The sequence below is a fragment of the Spea bombifrons genome, chromosome 6 (assembly GCF_027358695.1).
Source record: "Spea bombifrons isolate aSpeBom1 chromosome 6, aSpeBom1.2.pri, whole genome shotgun sequence".
NCBI classification, from domain to species: domain Eukaryota; kingdom Metazoa; phylum Chordata; class Amphibia; order Anura; family Pelobatidae; genus Spea; species Spea bombifrons.
Genome location: NC_071092.1, coordinates 29,724,106 through 29,745,868, shown reverse-complemented (window position 1 = coordinate 29,745,868; position 21,763 = coordinate 29,724,106). Strand labels below are relative to the sequence as shown.

Genomic DNA, 21,763 nt, shown 5'->3' with positions numbered 1-21,763 from the left:
AGTGCCAGTGCAAAACTTGAAACGCACACTTTATTAAAAGCACTTTAGTATCAGTCATGTAGTAATGTGTTACATCAAATGTGGTATTTTAGTGGGACTCTCTTTAATGCTTCCTTAATATCAAGTTTGTAACCACACCTTTAAGGTTTTGGTTAGAGGCATGGTCCAGGTGCAGTTCTTTATTGAGACTCTGTGATCTATTTTGAATCGTCCCTTCCATATAAGTCAATTAGCTGGCAGCCACATGGAAGCACACTGTAGGACCTGCCTCTGGAGAAAATATGTGTGGCTCTATCAGCAACCCCCCCATACCCCCCCACCCACACCACTCATTTATCTGGTTTGCCAATCGGCCAGGCCAGGAAAAGGGTCTTCCCCAAACTGTTCCCACAAAGTTGGAAGCATAGCATTGTCTAAAATGTCTTTGTATGCTCAAACATTACGATTTTCCTTCACTGGAAGAAAGAGGCCTAACCCAAACCCTGATCCGAATACGTTTGTCCATATAGTGGTGCCCAATGCTAGGTCCATATAGACATGGTTGAATGAGTTTGGTGTGGAAGAACTTAACTAGCCCGCACAAAGCCCTGACCTCTACCCCCTGATCTCAACCCCTTCGAGATAAACTGGAATAGTGATTGAGAGCCAGTCCTTCTCGTCCAACATCAGTGCCTGACTTCATAAATGCTGTACACTCCAAAATCTTGTGGAAGGCCTCCCCAGAAGAGTGCAAGCTGTTATAGCTGCAACAGAGGACCAACTAAATATGAATGTAAATGCAATGTCCCCTGCCTGGAGAAAGAAGAAAGTGACCCAGATACCTGGGGAAGCAGGGTTTTAGCAGGAAAGTTCGTAGATATGATTACAATACAGGCATTTATAACTACATCAAATTACCAACAATTACCAAATACACATTTTCCCTAAGACCAGGTTATTTAACAGGGGGTGACGGAGCAGACACTCCAGGCATCCTTCATAGGTCCGTCAGCATAATGGAAGCTACACGAACCTTTTCCCTCATATAAAATACTAGTGAATACTTCATCGTTGTAGGTTCTTGAAAGACTGAGGAAGGGCCAGATGTGTGGTGTTTTTTGAGTTGGTAGAATGGAACCTCCTCGTGTTCTCCTAAATTGTAGCTGACTGCTGCTGAGTGTATTGTTCTCCCACCTTCTTGTCTACAGCACCCTTTTTAATGTGGGATGTCATATTAGAAGAGGTGGGAAATGCTTGCTGCGGTGCCTATACGGATAAGAGAGCCAAGAAGCAGATCTGCCACCTACACATTCCTCGCCAAAGCCAAATGTATGTTCTAATAAAATTTCATTATAAGTCAATAATTCAGATCCAGCCCTCAAATCATTTAAGGCAGAACTGGTTTTTTTCTTGTATTTGAAGAATATGATCTTCCTTTTGACTGCCCCTAAATGGAACTAAGGCAGTACTAATACCTAAAAGTCAAACCCTGGAGAACTCATTCATTCTGTCCTTGAGAACTAAAAGTATTAAACTTCAAATAAGTGATTTCAATAAAGTGAATCTGCAAATGGAAATCTGTCACCCAGCAGTGAGGAATAGAGAGATCCTAATCTCTCTTGCGAGAACAGGGATTAGCGGCTTTAGGTCCCAAAATGGGGATTCAGATAAAATCAATAAACCAACATCAGTGCTTGACCTACAGTAAAGAATCAAGGACTTTGATCTGGTCCATATGTACTACATTTCAATTCATGATTCTGTACAACATTTGCTAATAGGACTGGCTAGAGGGACCTAAGTCTGTTACAGTGTTAAATCATCTTTTCAAACTTTGCAGCAGAGTTCTCTACCATACATAATCGCGCAATTGCCCTATTTACCAAGGTCTATACATAGTAAAAGTAAAGTAAAAAGTAAAAGTTATAAAAGTTATACAAATTATGTCTGTGTATATTATGGATAGGCAGAGGTTGATTAGGTAGATACGGTAGATAATACAAAAAAGCCATAATGCAAGATATGAGAATGCAAACATATGTCAAAGATTAATAAAAAAAAAAAAATTATGATAGCAGTCTTTCAGATTTGAATAAATGGTGTATTTTCTTGGGGTAGTCCCCCAGGACCTGAGCTGAGCACTGGGAAATGATCTCGTATCTCAGTGCTCCACCTTAGGACGCAAAGGATGAATGGGAAGAGATGCCTGCAATACTGATGGCCCAATAGATTAATCTTTACCTATCTAATATTGCACAGGTGCCACTTTAGAGCAACGACAGAGCTACAGCACCTTAACAGCCCCTTTTATTATTATTACTTGCATTTTAATATTTTTGTGTGTTAAAATATTGTTTCCTGGTATAGCTCTCCGTTATGGCACATGCTACACAGACACACCACAACATTCTGCCACATGCTCAAACAGAGTGGTTTTTAATGCATACCCATCAGATATACATTAACGGAAATCTACAGAGCAAAAATGCTGTGTCCGTTTCTGTTTAGTGGCTGATGGATTATTATTAGACTACAAGTGTCTGCAGATTGACCATTAATATGCATTTTACTAGACTGCAGTCAGTCTCTGCTACTAAGGCGGGAGAGAAGCGGTGTTAAAGTCATATTACATTTAATCCCAGTATATTGCTCTGCTTTTTCTAGAGGAGAAATACATCAGACTATAGGAGACAATAGGGATTATGAACAAAAAACTGATTCTGGAGCAATGTTCAAAAATTGTTCTTTTACTCAACAGTTCCGTTGGTTACGATGGGAAAGCCAACTTTAAAACTACCGTTATATTCTTGTTACACATATGACCCAGTGCATCAAACTGAGTTGGTGCAATTGCCATAGTAACCAAAAGATCAGTTAATCAATAGATTAGTTGTAAGAGCAGCTAGAAACGAGGCTCCGAGCAAGGTACTGTCATGGTGTCACAGCCACACTTGAGATTTCTCTAGTGTTGTGAGCTTTATGCCTTTTCACTGTGTGTTGTGGGTGGTTCTTTGAAACTCCACCCTGCTCTGGCCTAAATAATATTCCATTGCCCTTTGTGTTTTGCTCTGGGTATCAAGTGTGTTCCCGTGTTCCTGATTTTCCTATGTATGACCTGGCTTTGTGTGACTACCCTTCCGGCTCCTGATTCCGTGCTATTGTATCCTGACACTGCTGCACTGTTTTCCTGACTATGGCTTGTCTGACTACCCGTTCTGGTTTCTGTTCCCAGCTTGTTGATAGGACTTAGATTTTGCAATACATTTTTGGTACTTTAATGTTTATTCAAAAAGTATTTTTTTTCATTTTATATTTTTGTGTCAGTCTGGTTCCTGGTCCTGGTGAGGGAGGTAAGTATCATAAACGCTATCCTCAGGATTGCTGAGGCTGCGTTTACTCTCTTCCTCCTTGCGGTGATTGGAGACTCCATCGTGGCTCCGCCCCTCCCCTGCTTGCAAACACAGAAGTGAGCAGGGCTACTATGACGACACGTCCTCAGGGCCGGCCGAAGACTTAACGCCGCCTGGGGCGAAGTTTAAAACGCCGCCCCCCCCGCCCCCCGGTACTTACCTTTAAACAGTCCTGCGGCGAGTCTCCCTGCTCTGCCACGGTGCCGGCTTGTAATGCTGAGCGCCGGAAATTGACGTCACTTCCGGCGCTCTGCATTACAAGCCGGCACCGGGACCGAACAGGGAGACTCGCCGCAGAGGAGAGAGAGAGAGAGGCGCCGAGCGGGTAAGCGAAAACCACTCGGTGCCCCTCTCTCTCTCTCCTCCGCTTCAAAAAAAAAAAAAAAAAAAGCGCTTGGGGCGGCAATTGCCCCAGTCTGCCCCATTATAGGGCCGGCCCTGCACGTCCTTCTTGTTGCCGTGTTTGGAGGCTGCCTCGACCTCGACTTTGTAACCTGACCTTGATTTCTGCATTAATGCTTTGGATATCTCGCCTTGTTTTTTTGTTGTGTGATTTCCTGCCAATAGGAGCCTACTCTTTTTACCGGTTCACCAACAGGCGTGACAGTAAGGGAGTTAGGGAGCAAATTAATAATTGAGTATGTATGCATGTATTTTACAGTGTCTGTGTATGTGTTAGCATGAGTGTATATGTGTAAGTGTACGTTAGCATGAACGTGTAAGTATGTGTTAGAGGCAGTGTGCATTTGCGTGCATGTGTGTGTTAGCATGATTGTGGTAGTGTGTGTTAGCATGAGTCTGTGTGTGTAAATGTGTTTTCTAGCATAACTGTATGTTTAAATGTGCGTTAGAGGTAATGTGTGTTAGCATGAGTGTCAGTATGTGTAAGTGTGTGTTGGTTAGCAAGAGTGTGTATGTGTTTGTGTTAATGCAAGTGTGTACGTTTGTGTAAGTTTCAATGTCAATGTGTGTATGTTAGTTATAGTGGGTGGTACTAGGGGCCACTGGGATCTACCTGGCCCATAAGCCAGATGGTGCAAGCTAACGATATGACCAACATTCCAAATAGCATTAAAGGGAGCTTGTTTTAAGGGCTATGGTTAAAAGAATGGCTATGAGCACATTGGAATTTTTTTTTAGTAACTGAACTATTAAAAAAGGATATATTGTGTTTACAAAACATCATTTATAAACAAATATATTGCTGTTTATACACAATTGCCAATGTAGAACACTGTGATATACTCATACTTGCTCCCAGAAAATAAGGACGTCAGGGGGTTAGTCCACAATGAGGGAAGAAAATAGATATCTGGAACTTAAAAAATAAGTTCCTTAGGGCTGTTTTTTTATTACATAAATTATGTGGGAATGTTTTCTGCAGGTGACATTCATTTATTTATTTTTAAATACTCAGATCTGTAAAACTATTACATGAGGTAACAATACATTTATAGTTTTTAGGTTTCACCTAGGTTTGTATAGTGCCTATTTCTAACTTTTCTTGGTCCAAGCCGCCTGACCTTTGCGAGGCAGAGTGCCTCCGTACCAGAGCAGTATTAAGAGGCTACTTTGCCTAGACAACACCAGACTAGGACTTCTGGGAAGGGTACCAAACTAGTCCTGCATTCAACATGTCCCATCCTGACATGCTATGTAGCAATCATGGTCAGTGGTCTTCAGCACGAGCCTAAGTTGATTTGTGGATAACCTCCCGCAGTAATTTTCTCTGCCATCCACATCTGAATTTTAGAAGCTGTTTCCTGGCAGTGTTAAACATGATATGCACTCACATCATATCTGTTCATACCAACATGACATCCAACAATACCAGCGATGAAAAGTTCCATTAATTTTGTATATACCATTGACTTTTAGCAATATATTCCGTTCCCATGGCTGTTCCACTTCCATTCCTATCTCAGTTCCCCTGTTTGCCCTTGGATTTTATTTTCCCATAGAGCTCACTGTAAGTATAGACTGTATTGGAAGATATTTGTTTGTATTCTGTAGTCTATGTGTGAATATGCAGAGCTGAACCCTTTCCACAAGTATAATTAGGAGCTATAAAATTAAATGGCCATGCCATGAAATAACATAAAACGAAACAGCACTTTTAATAGTACAAAAAAAGTAGAAATATCAATGGAGCGTTACATGTTGCAGCAATATGATAAAGAAAGCATCCACATAAAATAAATACAGCAAAGATCACACACTAAAGAGGGTTTGCACTAGCGAATTACGATAATGCATTTTAAGAATTGTAAATATTCAATAATCATTATTTAGAAGCTTGGATCAAGGGCGCAAGAGGTTTCCCCTGATATGAACCTGGGTGGGGTGACACAGCTAACTGAACTGGGGCACACGAGTGTTAGCATATGGGTGGCTGGGGTTCAGAAATAAAAGGAAAATGTAGGGATATGCCTGCTAAGACTACAAGGTTGGCTAGTGATTAGCATCAGCAATTTTTTTGTTTTAGTGAGCCTTCTTTCTTATACCCCTTCAACCTCCCAGTCGGAAAATGGCAGCAGTAAGTTTTAGGTGTGTTCTTCTTATTCATCTGTATATCGTCAGTTTCAATGTTATGGCTACTGTTGTATTTTTTCCTTTTGTAATAGAGATATCGAATCAGCTGACGCTCTTATATAATAAAATTACATTATTTGTGATTAATTGTTTTCGCCATTCACCCATAAAATGGGATGTTTGCAGGTCTACGTTAACCACCAGACAAAGCTGTAACTAGGGCTCTTGGAGTCTAAGGCAGAGTTGGGGGTCCCGCCCCTTGTTGATGTCATATTGGCTTCTATAGATGACACTGATGGGGCATTGCTGGCAAGCAACTCAAGCTCTTCTCTTACAATGCAGACCCTGGTGCAGGTGCCCATCTTGCCCCATGGAAGTTACAACCCTGCCACCAAAACATCATGGTGCCTTGGGGAGATCCATAGACCACTCATTGGGAAATCATACACAGAGGAGGATGCTTCCCATCAAGACAACTAAACTCCCCAAGGTGTAGGCTCCTACAATGACAGATTGAATGTAACACTGTAGCATGATAATGTAACACTGCTAGGCAGGCTAGAATGATTCATTATAACAAGTTTAAACACTACAGAAAAATGCATTGTGCAAACCAATGAGAAATCTTAGAATGTGTAGGTAAATTGTTAATTCTCTAAAATATAGTGTTTCAGAGTAATTTAAATGCAATGCAAGGTTTTGCTCACTGATATGGTTGTAGATTAGGGTTAACAGCATTCCCACAGAAGTATTATTGCTTATTACAGAGAAGAGCAAATAACTTAATGTTTTTCTAGGGATGGAAATAATGGGCAAACTTGATGGGCTGAATTCTTCTCATCTTCAGTGGTTTAAGCTCTACATTAAATTGTCCCAGTGAGGGTTACAATTTCCCCAGGATATTTAAAAGATTCACATGCTGCTGACCAACACATGCAGAGTGTTACACTGCCATATATACCGGTATATGGTGTGTGAATTATGGTACACTGGTGGTGTATGGGTTAATGCTAGCTGCTTCTAATAATTCAATTAATTTGACAAGCTCCACAAAGTATGCTTTTCAGTCTAGAACAGGTGGTGAGATGCTCATTTTGTGAAGCCTCTCATGCATACACAATAGACACAGCGAGTGGTGGGACTGCCAGGGCGACTGACAGAGAGTCCTATAGGACTGTAGACATGAGATTGAGCTGGCTCCGCTCCAGCGCTGCTACAACCCTTCCTGGGGACTTGTAACTGTTTAGGAATCAGCTAGCCAGATGGAATGAATGAATGAAGAACGAGTTACTGTACCATAAGGCAATATTTTCTGTTGGAAGCCAGCTCTGTTGCATTCCAGCTGTGGCTAAACTATAACCCCCATCGTTCTCAGTCAGGAATGTAAGGGATGTTCCTAAACCCAGTCTCCCAAGTGCAGCTCTTACTGCCTCAGATAGATAGTTGGTGCAAGTATACTCAGAGATACTCATTTTTTTATGAAAAGTAATATAAGTCAATATTGAACCAGTTTTGGTACCAGCTTTTAAAGCTGGACGGTGAGAAACTGTCTAACATGCCATTGTATTATTTATATCATAAACGAGTGTCAGACAATGCTAGCAGGGTACTGGTTTGTATAGCTAGAAGCATTAGTAGTAGACAGAAAGAGGTGGCATTACCTGGAGTATTGTGTGTCAAGACCTCGTTTATAGAAGAAATATTCAGTAAAAGACTAAAATATGTCAACATTTATAGCATGAAGAAGATAAGATGGAGGGCATATGATAGAAACACTGTAAAGAGGGGAAAACATTAGGATGCAATGTAGATGTAATGTAAGTTTTAGGAGTGTGGTATATTAGTGGAACCACCTTCCAGTTTAAGCGGTTAATACATTAAGGGAGGTTTGGCATTTGGCTAACCCATACATATGCCAGGTCCAAACTAGATATCTATGTTTAAACTGTCAATGTGCAGTCCCGTTGACGTTGCATGGCATGCCATTTTTGGGGGGGGGGAGTAGATGGGGAGTGGGGCATGCTGCTCCCGTGATCCAAATTGCCCCAAAAACTACCCTAGTCAGCTTAGGCAAGATTAGCCAGAAGAGGCTATTCACCTCTTCAAAGGCACATTTCTGGAATGTCTTCATTGTGGCAAGCAATACCTCAGACTCTAGCTCAATTATTTTCATGGAAACAGAAATCTTACTTCTTCAGTAAGCAAGCATGTAGATTAATTCAGAAACATGCTTTAGTTTTACAGAAATCAGAGGAGTTAGCTGTTATGTAGTCAATAAAACTTGATAAACAGAGCAATTTGTTTGAAACACTACAATAGTCTCTTTATGCCAGTACATCTTATCACCATCTGAGCTTTTCTGAGCAACTCACATTGAAAAGTATTTATTCTTTGTTATATCTCCGTAAGAGAATCACAGCTGTGAGAGAACTCTACCTATCACTCAGGGAAATCATCTCTCTTGCAGATGTTAATGGAAAATGGAAAAGAGGATCAGATGTTTAAAGAAAAGCTCATTTCAGATGTGCAGTCTCTTGATGTGCACAGATATTCAATAGCCACATGTCTTGTGGATATTTTGCTGCTTTCTTATAGAAGAGTGCGATATATATTTTTTTTATTGAAAGATGTGAAAATGCCCCATACACCGCTGTCTACAACTTATTTTTTTTGTGTTTGTTAAATATGTTTAGTTGAGACATGTAATAACCTTTAATATGAAATCAAAGTTCAGACTTCAACTATTTTAAATATATCTATTACCCAATGTGGAAAAGTCTGTGCTTTATTTTTAACCATTGGTTATAAAATATGCCCGCAATGTTCCAGTGACCTCTAAACAATTTAGTATCAGATAAGCCATCAAGCACTTAAATAATTTTTTTGTCCAGCTTGCACTGCATTAAGGAACAGATTGTTGAAATAGCTTGTATTATGAAAATGATTAATGATAGGAAGTCTCCAGCAGTAGACATTTAAGATTCAAATTACATTGTAGAATTCAAAGAAACCAGATGGGGGACGTTTGTCTCTTGAAATATTGATCCCAATAAATCTATATCCATAGGTATTACTGATATGCGAATTCAGGAAAGGTCATTTTTGCATGACTTAGTGTTCCCACCCGAACAAACCTTTGCGTATGGCCAGACAACATTGATCTTTTTTTCCGAGCTAAGGCTGAGATACCACCAGTACTTCTTGAAACAAGAAATTAACCATGTTCCCCAAACAGGGTATATTAGTAGACAATAACTAACGGCCCAACTTCCCCACACATTTAACCAAATCAATATAACATATTAAATAAACTAATGTTGTGCCTGTTACTTCTGGTAGATGTCTATCCCAGGGTATTGATTGCTGTTTCCTTAAAATAGTACCTATAGATCTTACTACTTTATGTACTGTTAACATTAACATACTTTAAATATGTGATCACAGAGTAAACTTGTTACGCTATTGCTGACAAATGCTATTTTGTTGAACTCAAGATGGCTACTCTTGTAGCCTTACTTTGGTAATTTTACCAATGTAAGTTGGAACACCATATAGACATGGAGCCATGCTTGAGAGGTGGGATTATCTGGCTCTTGAGCCATTATTGGGTGGGAAATGGATGCCATAGTGGAAACTCTTTTTAACATAAATCAAAGGCCTCCAGGTCAGATCCAGGGGGTTTCCAAATATAGGCAGTAGAAGCCAATTCTGAGTGATAAGCAATTATAAGCGTTAATAAGCGATAAGCGTTAATGTGCTGCTCATTATTAACGTAAATAAAATCCTTTAAAAATGTATTAGGAATTATTAGGTTGGGTGATCTTGTTTTTGGACACCATTTTCTCGGGCTAGCCATGGACATGGGTTGGGCTAGCCATGTGAGGGGCATGGTTAGCCATTCGAGGGCCGGGCAGACCCCAGATAGTGTTGGGTTAGTGGTGGGAGGGAAGTTAGAAGTGGAGTGCGCATGAATGAATGCCACTTACTCCACCTACCTCGGAGAAAGAAGAGAGTAACCTGGAACTGGGAATCTGCATCAAACTCATTTAGCATTTTTTTAGGAGGGATACTGTGGGACAGCAAAGAGTTAATTTATTTCTCTTAAATTCAGGTTATACTTTACACCTATTAAATGATTTGTTAACAAAACCGCTTCATACTTTTTTTCTTAGCAGATGAAAAAAGTGATGAAATTATAAATAACCTGAAAAACAACAAGACATTTTGTCTGCTTATTTTAATAGGTACAAAGCGGCAGGTGCATCGAGAAGTGCCATTAACGTACTGTCAGCCAAGCTTGAAACAAACTTGGAAAGGTTTTAAAGAGGCAATTAATTTGGCAATTTTACTCTGCTCCTGATAGATTATTTTGTTTATGTATTTGGAACACAATTTGGAAGTGGGATCCAGGGAGGTAAAAATGCTGCATCTTTGGTTCCTGCAACCATTAAAAACACAGCAGGGTCCAAATACTAAACAAGGTGAGACAGTATCTTTAAGCACATGCAAGGTCATGCAGGGAGAAAGCAATTTTATTGGGCACAGAAGGCAGAGGCAGAAGGTGCCCGGTGTGTTTTAGTCTGAGTTCTATTAAAGAAATAGGGATGTTTTTAGCATTAAGTCAAAGGATGTAATGGAGCCACAGGCTACAGTGTACTATGGGCTGATAATAGCTGTTAGGATAATATCTCTGGGCGAATGGACTACTCATATCCAACAACCCATTGAACTCTACTCCCACTACTGATATAGATAAATATATTTTGTCCAATATTATGTACTTTGTTGTTCTTCCAGCACCAATGGCTACTATTCTTTTTTCACATTAATGGGATAGCCAGGCATTATTTGTTTCTATTATCCATTAACTGATCATACTAGTTGTATAGATAATGTATTAGTCTTTCATTACATGGTTCCATTCAGGCATTTCAAAAAAAAAAAGAAACTACACAGACACTGGATCAAGCCAAGTGCACAATATCAACTTTTTTCATGTGTATTGGTAGAAGTGCTGCTTCTTTTGGTCTCTAGGTCACCTTCACTCACTTTCCCTCTTAATCTCATAAGGCTAGTTCTGCCCTCATATATGGCTAGCCCCATCACATGCATGACAAGCCTTGGCATTACAGACAAATATCACCAATCTCCCAAAAGAGGGAGCTCCAGGTAGCCTACCCTGGGAAATTACCAACTACGTTTACTTAAGGGTTCAGTGTTAAGAATATGTATTAGAAGAGTAACAGAGGCCCCTGTCATGTTGTGAGGCTCAGATTTTTTTTATAGTAAGTTAGATGGTATGATCAAATAATGGTATCTAAAGAAAGCCCTTCTTGCCATGAAAAAGAACAATATATAACTTGTGTGGATACAGTAAATGTGAGTGAAAACAAATGCAAAATGGTCTTGGTCATGAAGGATACAAAAAGGAAAAAAGGAAAAAAACCCAGCCTGGTCCTTAAGGGGTTAATGCAGGGAAGATGCCGAGGGAGAGGCTGGGGCAGGAACGGTAAAGAAATACCAACGTATTTGCTATTATATTATTGTTTTTGTTTGGTGTAGAATTGCCACTTTGAGTTTATTTGGCCCATTATAAAATCACACATAATTGTGCAGTGACATGCTGCAAGATTTAGTCACATGCATCCAAAACATGGGGATGGGGCCATCAAAGCAGCTTTGAGGGGGAATCAGCATTTTGTGTTAGCCAAATGCTAGTGAATTAGCTGGCTCATTCATTTATGTTCATTGAGATGATTTCCAAACCTGTGATGATGATTTTCTTCACATACTCATGAAACAACTATAGGTTGAAGGATAAATAAATAGATAGATAGATAGATAGATAGATAGATAGATAGATAGATAGATAGATAGATAGATCCTTAGTTAATATAAAAAAATATTCTTCCTATATATCAGCTGCTTCAAAAATAAAATAATTTACACTGTGAAATTTTATAACACTTCGAACAGCTTGCTGACTAACATACATCATATAATATTATCGCATTCTTAATGTTGTTTAGCAAACAGACTGGGAATATATTTTCAAGAAAGGAAAAATATGATCTAACATGGTAAGTGGTGATTCATACATAATCAACATAATGTAAGTGTTTAGATCTTTCGGCAACTCATCCATCATCACCGTGGACCCTTCATCAGCATATCTGGTAACTCTCCAGGCTCGACAAAGAGTCTCTGCATGGTGTACTGATTTTCATGGTTTTCCAGATCACCTTCCTCTTTCTCCAGGTGACAGAGCAGTACTTCTCCATGTACACTCTCTGCCCACACTCCCCCCTAATTGAAGACTATCTGGAGCATATGTGTATGGCTTGCCCACTTTCATGTGTTGCTATCTCCACACAAAGCCAATCCCTCAGAAGAGGGAGAGCTCCAGGTGGTCCACCCTAGGAAGTTCCCAGGTATGTGTGTAGACTTTTTATCTGGTTCCTTTTAGTTAGTGCCAGTACCCTGTGTCTACTTTACTTTAACAGACTTGAACAGTCTTCCTGAGTCACATGTACTTTGGGTCAAACATAAACATTAAACATTTCTTGGAGCAGCATCTCTACAGCTTCTACAATAAGCTTCTATTGGCTCGGTGAGGACTAAGCTGACTAGATTTGTGTGATGAAATCTGTGGTATTTTAAGACACTTTATTTAAATAATTACAAGCAACAGAAAAGCATTTTACTTACATTACACTTAGGACCTGTGTGTACAGGATGCTTTTATCAACAACTAGATACGCAGACACATAAATCATAAATGTAAGTATATAATCACTTCCTGTAAGTGTATACTCTGATCCATCCATTGGGCAGGCCTTCTCTGTCAGAGATGGTACGATGAAGAAATTGCTGTGAATGAATCACTTGTTCTCTCTGCACTTAACCAGAACCATTATCTTCATTTATCAACAACCATGTTTTTTTTTTCCTGGAAAATAAAAATCATTCAGAGTGGGTGGGGTAAAGATTCTCTCTATGAGTGGAAGGAGGCAATGGAATGAATCACGCAAGCACTGCTCAGCAGGAAGCGTTCGCGGCTCCAGCACACACCAGGGAGTGAGGTTTAGTTATTGCAAACAGAACATTGCTAAAATGTTCATGATTAAGGAAGCCTCCAAAACTATGCCCTGTTTCTGTGATGAAAGAAACCCTGTAATCACAATTTTTTCATGGAAGAAAAGGAGATGGTAGGATGGCTTCTTACATAAGAAAATCACTACCTGTGCTGACGTTAACTACACTGGGCTGATAAACTCCCACATGATGCTACAAGGCTGTATCATAAGTCTCATTGCACTTAATTACAAAATGATATCTGAAAACATAATTAACTTTTGTAACTGAATGTAATTGAATCAGATAAATGTACACGGTGAATACCAGTCACATATCGTTCTAGGAGAGACCTTAATAGAGAGAAGCATTTGAAACTAAGTTTATTTCTATTTATTGTGGAAAATGAATGTATGCGTATTTCTATTCATCAGAGTCGGTGCTTGGAGCGTATTTGTACGACAGAGGGGCTGTTTTAGAATAATTGCCAGACTTACAGAGATGGCTTAGATGGAGAGGAATGTTAAATACAAGCGTTATTTAAGGTTATAGGGATATCAAAAGACATAGGTAACATGATGTAAAGAGATATGCTACATTGACATGTCACATACAAGAATAGCAGATAAAGTTATATGGGGGAGTTACTGGAATGGAAAATTATTGGCCAAGGGTGATCCTGGTCCGATAAATAGAAACAGAATCTGCCGGCACTCCACAAAATAAAATGTAATGTATTATGACTGGAAAAAGTTGACAATCCATTTCCGTTTTTGGATAAGGCTGACCCAACTAGCAGTTGAACAACATCATTCTCCTTCTATATGGCCTGTCCCCACCAGACCTTCTACAATCTGTTTCACAATGCAGTAAGTGGCAAACTATGCCGTAACGTTCCAATCAAAGGTTTGGGTTTTGGGTTTTGTTGGAAATCACACCCGAATGGAAGGTGCCAGAACTAAAGCTTAGGAAGTGACCTATAAATTAGTTACTGCTATATGGTTCCTGTATTCTCCATTTTAAGTTAAGGATCAAATCTACACTAATCAAATGAAAAAGTATATATTAATGTAACAAGGAACACTTACAAAAAAAGCATCCATCAAGATTTAATCATTTAGTAAATGAATACCAGTGCTGTTATAGAGGTCTGTGTCTAGACTGCATGGCCTCCATGGTATCGTTTGCCCTGCGCCTACTTCTGAAGATATGATGTCATACATGAACACTCAACATAGAGGAAACACGAAGCATGGAATAGACTCTCCTTGAGGTTGGTCCAAAACAGCAGCTGAGGATGTTGCCCTGGGTCAGTTTGATTGCCATGGCTCTTTCCCTAATGTAGAGTAAAAGTTATACTGGCTTTCACATTTGGCGTGAATCCTCATAGACCAGCCAAATACTTTGTTTAAACAAGTGTTTCCAATCCATGGCCAGCATGTTTAATAACCATCAGAGTTCTCCACTAAATGTGTAATGTTTTTGTATAAACAGTCCAAACTATGCTTATAATATCCAAGCTGAAAATGCTGATACGGCCAGTTTAGTTATCTGCAGCATTGGAAGTTAGATGTTACGATGTGATTAATTACATTGTGTTTCAGCTCTTATCCTGTGTTTCAATATAAATCTCTACTCTAAACAATATATTGTATATCTAATATCAGACACAACAGGCGTTAAGAACCAAGGTAAACAATAGTGTCTGAGAACGGCTGGAGTTTTTAGTCCACAGCTGGAACTAGAGGGCAAGATGTTTTGGTTACAGTCCATTGGGTATTCCCAACTACGGTTGATAATATAATGCAGGATTTATAAGAATAATGTGTCTAGCACACCCAAATTCTTCAGAGCATTCCTCTTGTTCCTGAAATAATTAAGCTGCTCATATCCCTCTGCAAGGCTCATACACATGTTTGCTGTCATCGACATGGTAGCAAGTGCAAATGTTTAGTGACAAGAATCGATGCAGTGAGAACAGCAAAGACTTACAGATCCGAACAACGAGGACATTGAATACATCTGGGGAAGGTGAAATGGATACTTGTTAAATATTCTACAACATCCTCATTAAAAGCCTTAACATGTTCTTCTACAGGTCAAACAAATTTGATTTTTGGAAAAGAGAAAAGACTCTAAATACCAAATGCTACCCTTGGTAGAATAGTATCTATACAGCGTCACAGCTCCATGGGGGTCAGCAAAGAGGGGTCTTTACCTGATTTTAGACTGGTCACTGACCAGCTCCCTTTGCTTTCCTGAGCAATCACAAATCTTAATTGGCTCTATTAATTTTTTTAAGTGTGGCAGCGGGTGTAGTGCCACATAAGCTGATAAAAAGCTGTGTACTAGATGTCCAAGCAGGGGAGGACATGTCCAAGCAGGGGGGGGGAGTCAAGTGAAGTGGCTCCGCCCCCTCGCACTCACCTTTCACCCCTCACGCTGCTCCCATCACTATGCGGCCATCAGACTGCTGGAATACTTATCTAAACGGCCGCTGGGTGCTGATGCCACCGGCCGGAGCTACTTTAATCCTTTTTTTTATTTATTTAATATGCCGGATCGGCTTGCCATATTAAAAATAAATAAAGTATTAAAGTAGCGCTGGCCGGCAGCATCAGCACCCAGCGGCCGTTTAGATTAGATTTCCAACAATCTGATGGCCGCATAGTGATGGGAGCAGCGTGAGGGGTGAAAGGTGAGTGCGAGGGGGCGGAGCTTTCACCCCATCACTTGGCGGCCATCGCATACGGGCGCTGGGTGCTGATGCCGCTGGCCGGCGCTGCTATAATACTATTTTTTTTTTCATTTAATAGCCGATCCGGCTTGCCATATTAAATTTAAAAAAAAAGTATTAAAGTAGCGCCGGCCGGCGGCATCAGCACCCAGCGGCAGTTTAGATTAGATTTCGGGCGGCCTAGGGGGCAATTGCCCCCACGGCCCAGCCCGCCCCTGTGTCCAAGGGTGATGGTTATATGATGAATAGCTGACACTCCTCATAGGGATGTAAGGTAAAAGACGACGAGATGTGTGGGGTAAGGTAATGCTAAGAACACACACAATGAAAACTTAAAGCACTTTACTTTCCGCTGTGCATTATAATTCCAATGGCTAGTGACAATTTTACCTCTTAAAACATTGTGATGTCATGAAAAAGTTCACTTTTACGCACAATTAATTTGCCTGCCAAATCAAAGCCACTACATTTACATCATCAAAATAACCTGATAATAAATAGTGTTATACTCTATGTTGCTCCATAATATATAGTAAGGAAAAAAGGTTGGAACATCTGATGTGTGAGTGCCTGGTCACAGAAAAGCTGAGCAGAATATTGCGTACCAAAGAACCACATAGTCCCCTGGCACTCAATGAGTAAAACCAATCCATGGTTATGGTTTTCATTGGTTTGGAAACCTATGATTTAAAAGCTCACTACTGCCACCTGCCAGCAGAGATGAGTAATGTCCATCATACAAATGTCACAACTCCACTGAGAGTGCTAAATGAGATATGTGTATATGCAAATGGATATTGCTAGTTTACATGTTTATTTTTTAAAGAATATCTAAATTAAATATTAAATATCAGTGAATAACAATAGATTGCAAAACCCATAAAAAGGAGACTTAAATATGTTCTATGTGTACTAACCAGGGTATGTTGGGTATCTGGAGGAGCAATTTTGAAACTAAATTACTTAATATGGTGAAAGAGAAGGAGTAATAATGGCAAGTTACAAATATTGCATAGCTAGCAGGAGCACACATTTTCATAATACAATCTATATAAACTTAAATGATGGCGTCTAGTTACTGAAAAGTATGTACGGTATATATATATATATATATATATATATATACATACACACATATACGGTACATACACATTATTTTTGGCTGATAAGAGTTGAACAGATACATTTTCATATAAACTACCACAGCTCCATGCGATGTGACAGTAAATTTTTAGCTAACAACCTCTGCAGTGCTAGGAAAACTTGCAAAATTATTTGCAAAACATAAAGACATCAATTTTCATTTTTTGATATCCTTGAGATCCTTCAGTTTTTATGAATATTCTGTTTTTTATGAATAATTTGATTATTTACAAAGACACGGAGAGAAATAAAAAAGCTAAAGTACAATGCAAACCTTCCAAAAAATGTAATTACTACAGACTTACTCGAAAAGATGAAAAATAGCTCATCAATATTCCGGACCTGTGTACTAACAGGAAAAAAACTGGGATTTTATTGTGATCATATTTTAGATTTATTACCACCTCGGAATGCAAAGGAGCCGAGTAATCAGAAGGCGTGAGACTAATATTACTGTGATATTGACAGACAGCGCTTTGAACGCACGCCGAATGAGCAGTTATATGAAGTGAAGACACTTAAAACTTCACAAGCTGACGCATAAATATCCATAAGAAGAACCCGGCGTATCACAGACGGATGCATGATAACGAGATTCTTACTCTATGCTTCGCTTCCTTGTCAGTACAAATGAATGGGATTAAAACTGTCTCTGTATGTAGCAGAGAAGATGAGTTCAAATAATATAAAAACAATGCTACGCGATGTCTGGTTTGATGCAGATTCCCAAACCCAGACTGTGGTTGAACCGCTACTCAATCTGTTCTGTGGTTAACGTCGTGTAAAACCTTAATCCTCATTTAAAGTTTGAAGTTCATCTATGTGCCAAATAGGGATGAATAATAAATATGTGGATTGGTTGACCAAACATGTTCCAACGGAGCTCACACATAAAAACCTTAATATTTAATCAGAAAAAGGCATTTAATTTTGCTCCCATGAATTTGCCACAATCAATAAATTATTTCAGAATCACATTGCCATCCATATGTCCCCTTTTCTGTGGAACAAGGTATGGTTCTAGTTATTATTATTTATTGTTTTATATAGCGCCATCAAATTCCGTAGCGCCGTACAATGGGAAACTACATCTTGCTAGAGGTGGCCATGTTTGGTGTCTACACCGAGCAACCTCCTGTAAGGTAGTAACAATTATTATAGTACTATTATATTCTACAACAGGGTAAACAGGGCAGTCACACACACCAGTACACATCCATGCTCACACACAATGACACATCCATGCTCACACACACACAAGAACACATCCATGCTCACATACATACATAAACACAAACACATACATCCCACCCCCTGCCCGCTTACTTCTCACGGCTCCTACAGCTTTCTCTTGGTTTCACCACGGGGTCATAATGTGACTCCGAGGGGTTCCTGTCTCCACATAATGATTCAAACTAGATAAGAAAGGGCTCTTCCGACTTGGGGTGGTACAGTCTTCTAAACAATTTTGAATCTGTATGAGGAGACAGGAACGAGGGGTCGGAGGGGGCGCACCGGACCCCTTGAGGCGCGGGTCCAGTCTTAGCTGCGACCCCTGTAGTTACGCCAGTGTATGTAACTCAAAAGAAACAAAGCAGTATCTCTGCTCAAATGACGTGTTAAAAAATTCTGTTTATACTATCCTAGCTGACAGATACTTGGTTATGTTAGGGCACTGAGTTGGCACATGGCTCATTAAGACATTTGGAGACATGGCAAAACTGTGGCAGGATAGCTTGAGAATCGAGGAACAACTGTGTTCTTCTACAGCATGCAGGAAAAAAAGCAGGCAGCTTACTTCTTATGTACATTTCTTCAGATTGATAAATATTCACTGTCTTGGTAAAGCCTAATTGAGAGCTTCCCACTGACAAAAAGGAGTGGCAGCAGGTTTAGAGCAGCAACCAAAACATAATTCATCACCATTTGGACTTGACGAATTTATTATGTTGCTGATGAAAAGAAAGCACTGAAATTTAATGGAAACTAAAGATGCTACTTATCATATAGCCTCAATTTGTGTGTAGGTGGGAAATTAATGACAAATTTAATTACCGGTACTAAATAATTTTGAAAAAAATCATTCTTCATAAAACATTGGGAGCCAGAAAAGGTTAAGTGCATTGAGTTATGCTCTGATTCAACATAGCAAGTAAATGTTTGACAGGGAATTATAATAAATTGCTCAATGATGTATGGCATCAAAAGGGTTAACCTCCCATTCGAAAATGCCATGTAATTTAAAATTCCACACGAGTAAAAGGGAAGATCTAGAATAAATGTGAATTTATATTCTTGAATATGCTATAAGCATTTGACCAGTTTTGACCATCTTTTGCTTCTCCTCTCTAAATTCATAATCTACACCATGTTTTTTGTTTTAGGTCTATTTTGCGATTTCCAATGAGAAAGAAATTTAGGAAAATTGAAAAAAAATCAATTTTTTTCCAGTAATGTTTTTCCAGATGAAAATATTTGTGCTTGTGTGTATCGAATGTAAGTTTAACAATGGAAGTGAATGAAACACGAAAACTAATTGGCGTGTAATTAACATTATTCAAATAAGTAGCATCTTATTGATGTAGACAGATTATATTTGATGTGCTGCAGATAATTTGCAAGAAGCAGCCATCTTTTGAGTAAATATTAGTAAAGATAGGTTAAGTGATCATCGTGGTTATAAAATCAGTTGCAATATTAATTTGCCTTTGAAGCATGGCTTCTCGGACTATAATATTTGAATAAATAAACCTAAAGATTTCATTTATAGTTTATGATAAAATGCATCTGTAACATTTAAGCAGATCTGTCACCTATCTTATATTTTAGATTAGATAATACATCCAAACAGTGTACCAATTCAAGTTATATGTATGAGGAATAGGAACCCATATTATGTGTATTCCAGTAGGAGCAGCCATCTTAAACTCATGTTTTCAAAATATGATTGTTTCTCCTCATGAAGTTGTTAAATTGTTCATTTACGTATCTTACAGTTCAGGCAGCTTTTTTTTGAGCTGAGGAGAGAGGAAACTTGGGGCATTTAAGTAATTGCTATTTTTTCCCATTAGTCTCAGTTTCTTTTAGATAAAACAGTCCTATACTTCCAAACTTAATACCTCTAGAACAACTACTGATTGAAAAACAAAATGTACCAATTACAGATAGTTTGATTAATTAATTTAGCTAAATTAAAACTGGTAAAGTTGTTAGTAGACGGTATTGGTTTATAATTTAAAACACATTAAACAAACATTGGATGGAAAGTCTCCATGTTTGACTTGTGTTCAGATGAAGCATTACTTCGATTACCAGGTTACTTTACTTGTTTTCTGGGCGGGGGGGGGCAACATTTAGCCGTGCCTACTCCCCACCCACATTCCCTTTTACTCCACCTCTATGTGCAGATAGCCCCGCCCACATGGCTGGTTAGCCGTGTGCCATGCATTCCATTTTGAACCTGCTTCCCCAGAAGTTCTCCACTCTGTCTGTTGGCCTGCCTAGTAGGCTAGATGCTACTAGATGCTAGTATGATTTAGTCTTGACCTTTTGAGATAAATGATGGCCATCAGTAAGGTGAAACTACGTTATTTAAAAAAAAGCTGCTTTCTTTTTCAATAGCCTATATTACACGTAGGTGTGTAAAAACAAGGACATATTGAATGTACCAGCTTCACCCAGATGTAGCTCGTCTAGAAGAAGACAACAAAAGAGAATGACACTTGTATAGCATGGCTGTTTATAGTGTATTCCCAGCAGCGGCACTGAATCATTTTGTTGGTTCCATGCACAACAACGTTAATTGATTGATTGCTTGTTAATTAATACTGGTAGTCTAGTGGCTTTCAAGAATTAAGTCGAAAAACCTTAATCTTGGATATTTAGATTTTCACAGCAGATAATGGACAGAATATATATATGACATTATAGTAGGTGTACTTAAATTTTCAGAATCCTTGGTTATAATCCACAGCCACAGGCGTACCATTCCTGGTCACTTAATGATGGGGGTACCACTGATATCACTCACAGCAAAAGACAAAAATGGGAGTTATAGTTCTGAAAACCTGATGTGCCAGTAGCTACATGTACATGTAAAAGGGGAATTTAGCAGCTCATCTGGTAAAAGAGTATGTGCGCGTGTGTGTGCATTGTGTATGTGTGTGTGCATGCATGCGTATGTGTGTGTGCATGCATGTGTATGCATAGCTTTCTTGTATAATTACTACTTACGCAGATATGATTATATCATATTAAATAAATAGTTCAAACCATGTAGTCAGTGCTGTATTTACAGCATAACATGCAAATATAAGCTAGCTGGCAAGTAGATCTCAAAGGAGTTGTATTTTTTATCAATTCATGTAATTTGCTCCTATAGGGTTTCACTGCCAAAGCCAGTGTCATTTGAATGAAATGCATCATTACTTCCCATAGATGCCAAATACTTACAAAGGAAACAAGGGTAGAAGCAGTTCACTCAGACGCACTATTTGGTACCCGTCCAGTGAGACAGAGGTTTTGTACCTCTAGGGCGCAAAAGATTTTGGATTTCTGAGCAACCATTGGGATTGTGTCAAGATTGGTCACCACATATAGACCAGTGTAGTCAAAACAGCACCAAAAATGACGATCTATCTTAAAAGATTACTGTAAGCTCAATGCATCACCTTTTTTTTATTCTTGAGGGGTAGATATTGCATGATACAATATACCAACGAGAAGCAAACAGCTTCTTAACACATTCCTTGTAGTGGTATATTTATAGCTTTGAGGGATCAGAAGTCATGAAAAGTAGGTCTGAAACTCAAAGGGTTAATAGAGTGTATCACATTCAAGAACTACAAATATACATTACATAAAAAAATCATATGAATTAAAACAAAAT

General features: G+C 39.0%; 1 protein-coding gene and 1 long non-coding RNA gene across 5 annotated transcripts in view; one reads left to right on the top strand and one right to left on the bottom strand.

Moving 5' to 3' along the window:
• Positions 1–21,763, top strand: part of LOC128499871 (uncharacterized) — a 374,046-nt gene that overhangs the window by 222,980 nt on the left and 129,303 nt on the right. The window lies entirely within an intron of this gene.
• The window catches only part of OLFM3 (olfactomedin 3), a 50,237-nt gene that overhangs the window by 27,010 nt on the left and 1,464 nt on the right, over positions 1–21,763 (bottom strand). The window lies entirely within an intron of this gene.